Consider the following 9,260-nt stretch of genomic DNA (forward strand, 5'->3'; position numbering starts at 1 on the left):
AAAATAACGACACATTGTATAAAAAACATCTTTATGGTTCAATGTTTTTGAACCACGTCATCACGTAACGTCCAACCGAACACCGTGTTTTTGTAATTACATCTTCATCTTCTTTTCTCCGTCCCTTGTCTGCTAACAAAAGCACATTTCCCAAACTCGTATTAACTTGAAACTTTGCATTAAGTGCGATATTCATTAGGAGAGGAAAAATGTGTAGTTACGTCATGATGACGTCATCAAATCTTGAGTTATGACAATTCAAAGTTCATTAGATGTTAAATTTTGCATCGGGATAAAGAATATTAATTTTTTGGTTTTACCCATATACACCGATGTGTGTAGCACTGTATACTCGGTACTTTCCCCGAGTCCTGTGGGAAAAAAAATCACAGTCATTTTACTCGGGTGGGATTCGAACCCACGACCCTTGCATCTCTAGAGCAATGTCATACCAACTAGACCACCGAGATTGCCCGGTAGCTAGAGGCAGTTCGAATCCTATGTTTAGCAGCGGGTACTGCAAACGATTTAATAGATGTTAAATTTTGCATCGGGATAAAGAATATTAATTTTTTGGTTTTACCCATATACACCGATGTGTGTAGCACTGTATACTCAGTACTTTATCAGTACTGTCAAAGTTTATTATTTCAAAAAAATCATAACTTTTGATTCTCATGAGGGATTCTTACAATTAATACATCATCGGAACCGTCATTGAAAACTCCGTAAACGCCTCACGACATGATCCCATTTTGACCGTGTCTTCCGGTTTAAAATTGAGGTTGAAAAATTCAAAAATTCTTACATCATCGGAACCGTCATTGAAAACTCCGTAAACGCCTCACGACATGATCCCATTTTGACCGTGTCTTCCGGTTTAAAATTGAGGTTGAAAAATTCAAAAATTCATGTATAAAGAACTACGAAGTTCCCCATTGTTCAAGTGTTAAGATTTTACACGTTCAACACGTGTACTGGTAGTGTATGCGGTGCAGAGTCGCGCTCCAGTGGTTGCGACATGATGTGAGCTTTGTGTATAGTCTGTGTTCGAGGCACTGTCAACATCTTCTGTTCTACAGTCTTCAATATTTCATAAGTTCATATTTCCTCAACCACATAAGCTATTTTGACAATCTATACATTATGGGCCCAGGCTTTTGGAAACCAAAGTTCTCGAGTTTGTTCACAAACTCTAAATGTCTAGTTTAAAATTAAACTTGCTTCACACTTTTTAACAACTCCTGTTTCTTCACAATTGCAATGTTTGCTTGACATTTGCATCAGGTTTTATTTTTGTTTTATTTTGGTTTTCTGTTGCACCTTATGGAAGCCCTTTAAAAGTTTGGCTCATCTGGCACGGGATGTTGTACGGATTTGATAACTCCTTTAAATGTTTTAGAATCATTACATAGACTGCCACAATGACATCATTAAGTCCACTCCGAATTGTGAGGTTTAGTTTTTATCTTATCTCGCGATAAAAACCCGGTTCTAAACGAAAGCAAGGTCAAAATAGGTCACTAACAGTTTTAAAGGCAGTGGACACTATTGGTAATTACTCAAAATAATTATCAGCATAAAACCTTTCTTGGTGACGAGTAATGGGGAGAGGTTGATAGTATAAAACATTGTGAGAAGGCTCTCTCTGAAGTGACGTAGTTTTCGAGAAAGAAGTAATTTTTCACGAATTTGATTGCGAGACCACAATTTAGAATTTGAGGTCTCCAAATCAAGCATCTGAAAGCACACAACTTCGTGTGACAAGGGTGTTTTTTCCTTCCATTATTATCTCGCAACTTCGATGACAAATTGAGTTCAAATTTTCACAGGTTTGTTCTTTTGTATATATGTTGAGATACACAAGTGAGCAGACTGGTCTTTGACAATTATCAATAGTGTCCAGTGTCTTAAAACTATGAAAGTAGCCGCAGGTTGGTAGCGCCAGCTAGTTGAACGATTTTGTTTTAAACAATTATTTGTATCTTCCTGTTTAACCGAAAGTCAAAGTTAAATGGTCAATGTTGTGTGTCTTTTCTTCAGTTGTCACATAAATAAGCAAAAATTCAATTGTGTGGCTGAGAAATTACTTTCTTTGAAAAAGAAAACTTCAACCTCCAGTTTGTTGCGAGACTTTGTTGCGAAACGTGGCGCTTGATGTTTGTAAAATCTTTATTCCCAACAGTGCCCTCTTTCATTGGACCAAAGAGAGCGCTGTTGGGAACTCCCAAAAAAGTTCGCGCCTTATTATTTTTTACAAATTTTAAACTTTGATTAATTGTTATTTAATGCCTGATGACTATAAAATAACGATACATTGTATAAAAAGCCATCTTTATGGTTCAATGTATTTGAACTACATCATCACTTAACTTTCAACCGAACACCGTGTTTTTGTAATAAACAAAAATTCTATGTCTAGCAACTTGCTATGTCCAGCAATTTTGAACACAAGGAAAGCATATACAAACTAAAAACTTACTATGTACATAGGCAATAGTGAGTAGATGAAACCGCCACAAATTTTTTAATGATGACGTCGTGACAAAGTTTTTAAAGTTGAAAAATGACATTTGCTTTTCGCTGTTTCTCAACAAATATGTAAGCTATTATGTTCATACTCATAGATAAAGGTCTGTGGTGTGTTGACACCAAGGTTCAACTATCTGTCGTGTTTCAACGTTCAATCTTGAGTTATTCCATAGAGAAGCTCGAAAGTTGTTTTTTGATGAACAAAACATGAATGCGAACTTTAACCCAAGGTAAGGACCCGGAGGCTAAGGTCGTACGATTTTGGCATTAACTTTTCAAATGTTGCCCAAGTCTTTATATCTCCGTTGCCCAAGTATGAACATCATAGCTTTCATGTTCGTTGAGGTACAGCGAAAAGCAAATGTCAATTTTTAACTTTAAAAACCTTGTCACGACGTCATCAATGACGTCATCAATCCAAAAAAGTGGCGGTTTTATCTATTCACTATTGCCTATGTACATAGTAAGTTTTAAGTTTGTACAGAAACCTACGGCCTCATTTTATATTAATTTTTCAATATTCACACCTTTAAGGTGATGTGATGTGTCAGGTGATGACGTCATCATGAAATAATAATTATTCATGGATCATTATTGCATTATAACCTTTCATCCTTGAAAGTTTCATTGCAGTCCCTTATTGGGAATATTGCAAATTAGTGCTTTTAAAATGTTAGTTCTTAAGATGACAAATAAAAAATAAAAAAACAACAATAACTAGACATGATTGCATCTGTGCACAAATGCAGAGCTCTTTCGTCAATAAAATCTTCACAATTCTCAATTGATTTGAATCCGAAATTTGTTGTGTATTCAAAGCAGTTTATTTTGCCCAATCTGGCATAAAATAATTCACCATGTTCTATAGCAATTTTTGACTTAAAGACAAATATTCAGCAACTGGAAGTCTCCTGAGATGTCAGCGACTCGGAAAAAGGTCTATCTTCAATTAGCCAGAAAAGAAACTGTCATTTAAGGGGAACATTGGATTTTTTTTATTATTACTTAACAGAAGGTCTTTCGAACTGAGGAATCGGGAAAATAGATTTCCTTAGTTGCGAGACACTTTCAATTAAATGATTATGTAGTATTGGTTATATTTTTGACATGTAAAAGGTATTGTGGTTTACCAAACTACGGGAAAAAAAATTAACAGTTGTTTTGAGTTACCCAGCCATTACATTATGTTTGCATTTCAGTAGGCCTATACACAAAGTGAGGCCAGCGCCCATTCAAAATTTGAGCGTGTTTAAAGGTGTCTTTGTAAATAATTGGTGATTTAAAATGTGGGGCGTAAAAAAACGCACATTTTGTACTAGTACTAAATTAAAATGTCGAGGACGACATTTTTTTTCACACAGGGGGATAATGTGACAGGTATAAAGTACCCCTCCGTCATTATTCTCTGCGTCGGAGACGAACGAACATTGAATATTCTCTTCGTCTTCTTTTACAGGTAAAACAACATTCCATTCTTTTATTTTACTTTGCTATCACATTTTAGAATTATATTAAATAGTACTCAACCAGTCTGTCTCTTTTCGTACCCTCCTCTGTCAAATTGTATCTTTTCAACAAAGCATCCTTCAGGCTACTATATTCAGATGACTCATCAATAGACAATCTAGAGTAAACAGCGAGAGCCTTGCCTCTCAAAAGAGCGCTTAGATTCACTGCCCAGTTTGATTTTGGCCAACTTTGCACAGTCGCGTATCGCTCGAATCGCTGCAGGTAGGCATCTAATTCATCCTTTTCATCATCATCAAAATGCGGCAATTTAGGTGAAAATGACTTGCTACCTGTTTTCTGACCTGACATTTTTTGAGATTTCTGGACCTGTAATTTCAATTGCAACTCAGCAGTTTCTCTCTCTTCACGCTTTATCTCTAACAATTGGCACGAGCTTCCCTCTCTTCTGCCTGTTTCTCTTTTCGCTCTATTGTCACACGCTCTTGTCCTTCACTCACAAATTTTCTCAAGTCCTCACCTTCTAAACTCAACTCTTTTCCCAACTTCACTAACCTGTTCAGATCCATTTTGCTTGGATCGCGGCCACGCGCACACGCTGCGAGCTTGACTGTAGTGGCACGGAGAGGAGTGAGCCCGAACAGATCTAGAACAAGAAAACTTATAAAAACTGTTAATAAATGCATTTAACAATCAACAGTAAGGCGGTACAATAACTTAATTCTGCGTCTTCCTTTCTCCTCAATTTAAATATTGTTTCCCGGACAAGCCCCCAAAATGTCACAACCAACCCATCGGGGTTGTTGTTGCAACCGAGGAAGAAACCAACACTGCAGAAATAAATTTGCACTCAAGCCAATCAAGATTATATTTACAAAATATTACAAATTTATTTACAAAACAATTCTGCTCTCTGAGTTCCTTTCAGTGGCCACACCTCAAAAAAACCCAATAAATGTAACTTCCAAAATTCACTCATTCCAAACCTTAAATTGAGTCAACCCGACTCTTAAACTTGTGAGTTACAGTTACTGGCTTCAAGTAACCTTAACTCGCCAGTAGTTTATTCAAGTTTCTACGCCTTGCATCACCTCGATCTCAAATTCCAACTTCTCAATAATTTCAATAATATATCTCCGGTACTTTGCAAATTCTCAATAATACAACAATATCTCCAATACTTTGCAACTTCTCAATAATTTCAACAATATATCTCCGGTACTTTGCAAATTCTCAATAATTCAACAATATCTCCAATACTTTGCAACTTCTCAATAATTTAACCAGGTATCACAGTACTTGGTAACTTCTCTACAATCCAACAATTATTTAACAAACTGTCTACTCTAAGGTTCACACCACTCCTTAGGCTCGTTAATTCTCCTGAGTCTACAATATCATAGTTCCTCAATGGTCGTGAGAAGTGTACTGTTCATTGGATGTTCATCTGTGCATTCTGTGTTTCCAGCTCTAGAAAACCCTGCCATCGGTTAAGTTCCAACTCACTCTAGTGATGAAAATGTTGGCGTGACGGTCCCATGTGATTTATCATGTCATCAGGGGCGTCCGATCAGTCACTCCCGGACTTTAAAAGTCGGGTGGATAAGGGCCATCTATAATAATTAAAAATGAACCAAAACTGTACAAGAACAAGGTCGCTAACATTATGGGATGGTATCGGCACGCTTTCCAATAAAACAATGAAAAATTATCAAACTTGCAATTCTCCGCTTTTGGACCAACAATTCCTTTAAACAAAAATGCTTTTACAAAATGCTTTATATTGAATGAAAAATACTACTTCAATCCAATGGGTTCCTCCATAAACATAATTAAAAGTAACTTACGATTTGTCGAGCTCAGTCCTCCTCTGTGCCTCACCAGAACTTAACGGATGTGCTGTAGCAACGCAAGCAGAACTCTCAATGCATAGCCCCAACTTCCTACACATCACCCCACTCACTTCAGAACTGGTACTCTGCACATCACTTCACTTTCTCCCATTCATATACACCACCACCACTATCTGCACTCAAGCATACCAGTGAAATTCTCAAGATATTCCTGAGAGCCAACGCCCCAAGGAAAACAAAGGACCGCCCCTAACAAAAAGCCTTTGTGCTTGCATTGCAAGTTCTACTGCTGCACAGTAGCACTTGCCCACCTGTCCAAACTATTAACAACATTTCAACACAATTTCAGCTCGCGTTAGCACTATTTACAACAGCAAATCATGGCCCTATATTTTAGTGTACCACAAAATATACAAAACAACTATTTCCAACTGCTTCCAACTGTGACAATCGTATTATTACTTTGAGAGTTATACGGCTTCAAAAAGTACACCTTTAATTGTAGCGTCATGTGACCCCCAACGACATCATTGGTCTGAAACTTCACAAATATGTTGCCTTTCTGACAGTTAATGTGTGTGTACAATTTGAAGTGATTGAAGAGTTTTCAACCTGCTGCTAGAGGGCGCTGTTTCAAGTTCTGACGTCCCACCCTTGGCAGACACTAACATCGTTAAAAGCAACTTCATAACTTTTGCCACTGAATTACGAGGCATATAGAGGTCATATAAGGTCACGCACACGAAACAAAATGAACAATCCCGCAAACAGAAACCTACGGTTTCTTGTGGCTGATTTAAAATAGATTTTCAAACATTAAAAATTTAGACTTAAAGATGACGTCACGTGACAGGTGATGATGTCATCATGACTCATTGTTTGAGAATCATCATTGCACCAATACCTTTTATCCCTGAAAGTTTAATTGGAATCGCTCATTGCAAACATTGCAAAAAAGTGCTTGGAAAATGTTTGAGGCTGAAAAACAAGAGCTGTTTTGCTACGCGACGAAACAGCTAATAGTAATTCAAAACTTAATCGACTTCATCAAATTTAATCATAAAATGTAATATACTAAAGATCACCACAAAAAAGTCTGAACAATACATTTTTTAGAAGTGGAAAGTTTGCACTAATGACACATTTGAATAATATATAACATTTGCAAATTTTAAAGATGTTCACATTACATTGATTATTTACAGAGTTGAAAAGGTAACATTATTGCTCTGTATTGCAAAAGTGATTTTCAAAAGAGCTCTGGATTTTTGGTTGTATTTCTATTTAGCCCTGTGTTTTCAGGAGGGGACACAGATTCTCTTTTATTCAAGGAACGCCATGCCAAAGTCAGAAATAACTTTATCATTATCGTGTCATTACGACCAATTATACGGAAGCTTAAAGTGACCATCCGTGTTTCCGAGTTTCTGAGATAATTATCTCGGAAAGACATGTTTCCCTAATAATAAGACGTCTTTCCGTGATATTTTATCTTGGAAAGACGTCTTTCCCTGATATCTTATCTTGGAAAGACGTCTTACCCTCAGATACCTTATCTTGGAAAGACGTCTTTCCATGATATCATATCTTGGAAATACGTCTTTCCCTGATATCTTATCTTGGAAAGACGTCTTTCCCTGATACCTTATCTTGGAAAGACGTCTTTCCCTGATATCTTATCTTGGAAAGACGTCTTTTCCTGATACCTTTTCTTGGAAAGACGTCTTTCCCTGATATCTTATCTTGGAAAGACGTCTTTCCAAGATAAGATATTAGGAACTATCTTGGAAAGACGTCTTTCGAAGATAAGATATCAGGGAAAGACGTCTTTCCAAGATAAAATATCACGGAAAGACGTCTTATTATTAGGGAAACATGTCTTTCCGAGATAATTATCTCAGAAACTCGGAAACACGGATGGTCACTTTAAGCTTCCGTGTACGGAAGCTTAAATTGCCATCATGTTACTCAGTTACCGAGATAATTTATCTCAGAAACACGGAATATTTTCTTGGAAACACAGAATTCAATGATAATTTATCTTGGAAACTCGGAATTCAATGATAATTTATCTTGGAAATACGGAATTCCAAGATGAGGTATCTTGGAAACTCGGAATTCAATGATAAGGTATCTTGGAAACTCGGAATTCAATGATAAGGTATCTTGGAAACACGGAATTCCAAGATGAGGTATCTTGGAAACACGGAATTCAATGATAAGGTATCTTGGAAACTCGGAATTCAATGATAAGGTATCTTTGAAACTCGGAATTCCAAGATGAGGTATCTTGGAAACACGGAATTCAATGATAAGGTATCTTTGAAACTCGGAATTCAATGATAAGGTATCTTGGAAAACAAGAATTCAATGATAAGGTATCTTGGAAACACGGACTTCAATGATAAGGTATCTTGGAAACACGGAATTCCAAGATGAGGTATCCTGGAAACACGGAATTCAATGATAAGGTATCTTTGAAACTCGGAATTCCAAGATGAGGTATCTTGGAAACACGGAATTCAATGATAAGGTATCTTTGAAACTCGGAATTCCAAGATGAGGTATCTTGGAAACTCGGAATTCAATGATAAGGTATCTTGGAAAACAAGAATTCAATGATAAGGTATCTTGGAAACACGGAATTCAATGATAAGGTATCTTGGAAACTCGGAATTCCAAGATGAGGTATCTTGGAAACACGGAATTCAATGATAAGGTATCTTTGAAACTCGGAATTCAATGATAAGGTATCTTGGAAAACAAGAATTCAATGATAAGGTATCTTGGAAACACGGAATTCAATGATAAGGTATCTTGGAAACACGAAATTCCAAGATGAGGTATCCTGGAAACACGGAATTCAATGATAAGGTATCTTTGAAATTCGGAATTCCAAGATGAGGTATCTTGGAAACACGGAATTCAATGATAAGGTATCTTTGAAACTCGGAATTCCAAGATGAGGTATCTTGGAAACTCGGAATTCAATGATAAGGTATCTTGGAAACACGGAATTCAATGATAAGGTATCTTGGAAACTCGGAATTCCAAGATGAGGTATCTTTGAAACTCGGAATTCCAAGATGAGGTATCTTGGAAACACGGAATTCAATGATAAGGTATCTTTGAAACTCGGAATTCCAAGATGAGGTATCTTGGAAACGCGGAATTCCAAGATGAGGTATCTTGGAAACGCGGAATTCCAAGATGAGGTATCTTGGAAACACTGAATTCAAAGATAAGGGCCAAATTTCAGGGCTCTGCTTACCGCCGAAGTCTGCGCTTGTTGCGACCACCACGCTAGCAGTGTGTAAGCGTGTAATGCCTAGTAATGGACTACGCACGCGCAAGAGCAAGATGGTATCTTGGAAACACGGAATTCCAAGATAAGGTATTTCTGAACAG

General features: G+C 37.0%; 1 non-coding gene and 1 pseudogene across 1 annotated transcript; both read right to left on the bottom strand.

The window, feature by feature from the left end:
* Positions 1-397: 397 nt before the first annotated feature.
* Positions 398-470, bottom strand: Trnas-aga. Its single transcript has one exon. It is a non-coding gene; the product is annotated as a tRNA-Ser (tRNA).
* A 3,434-nt stretch (positions 471-3,904) lies between these two features.
* Positions 3,905-4,654, bottom strand: LOC117287732 (annotated as a pseudogene).
* Between the last annotated feature and the right edge of the window lie 4,606 nt (positions 4,655-9,260).

The sequence above is a fragment of the Asterias rubens genome, chromosome 3, assembly GCF_902459465.1.
Source record: "Asterias rubens chromosome 3, eAstRub1.3, whole genome shotgun sequence".
Lineage (NCBI taxonomy): Eukaryota > Metazoa > Echinodermata > Asteroidea > Forcipulatida > Asteriidae > Asterias > Asterias rubens.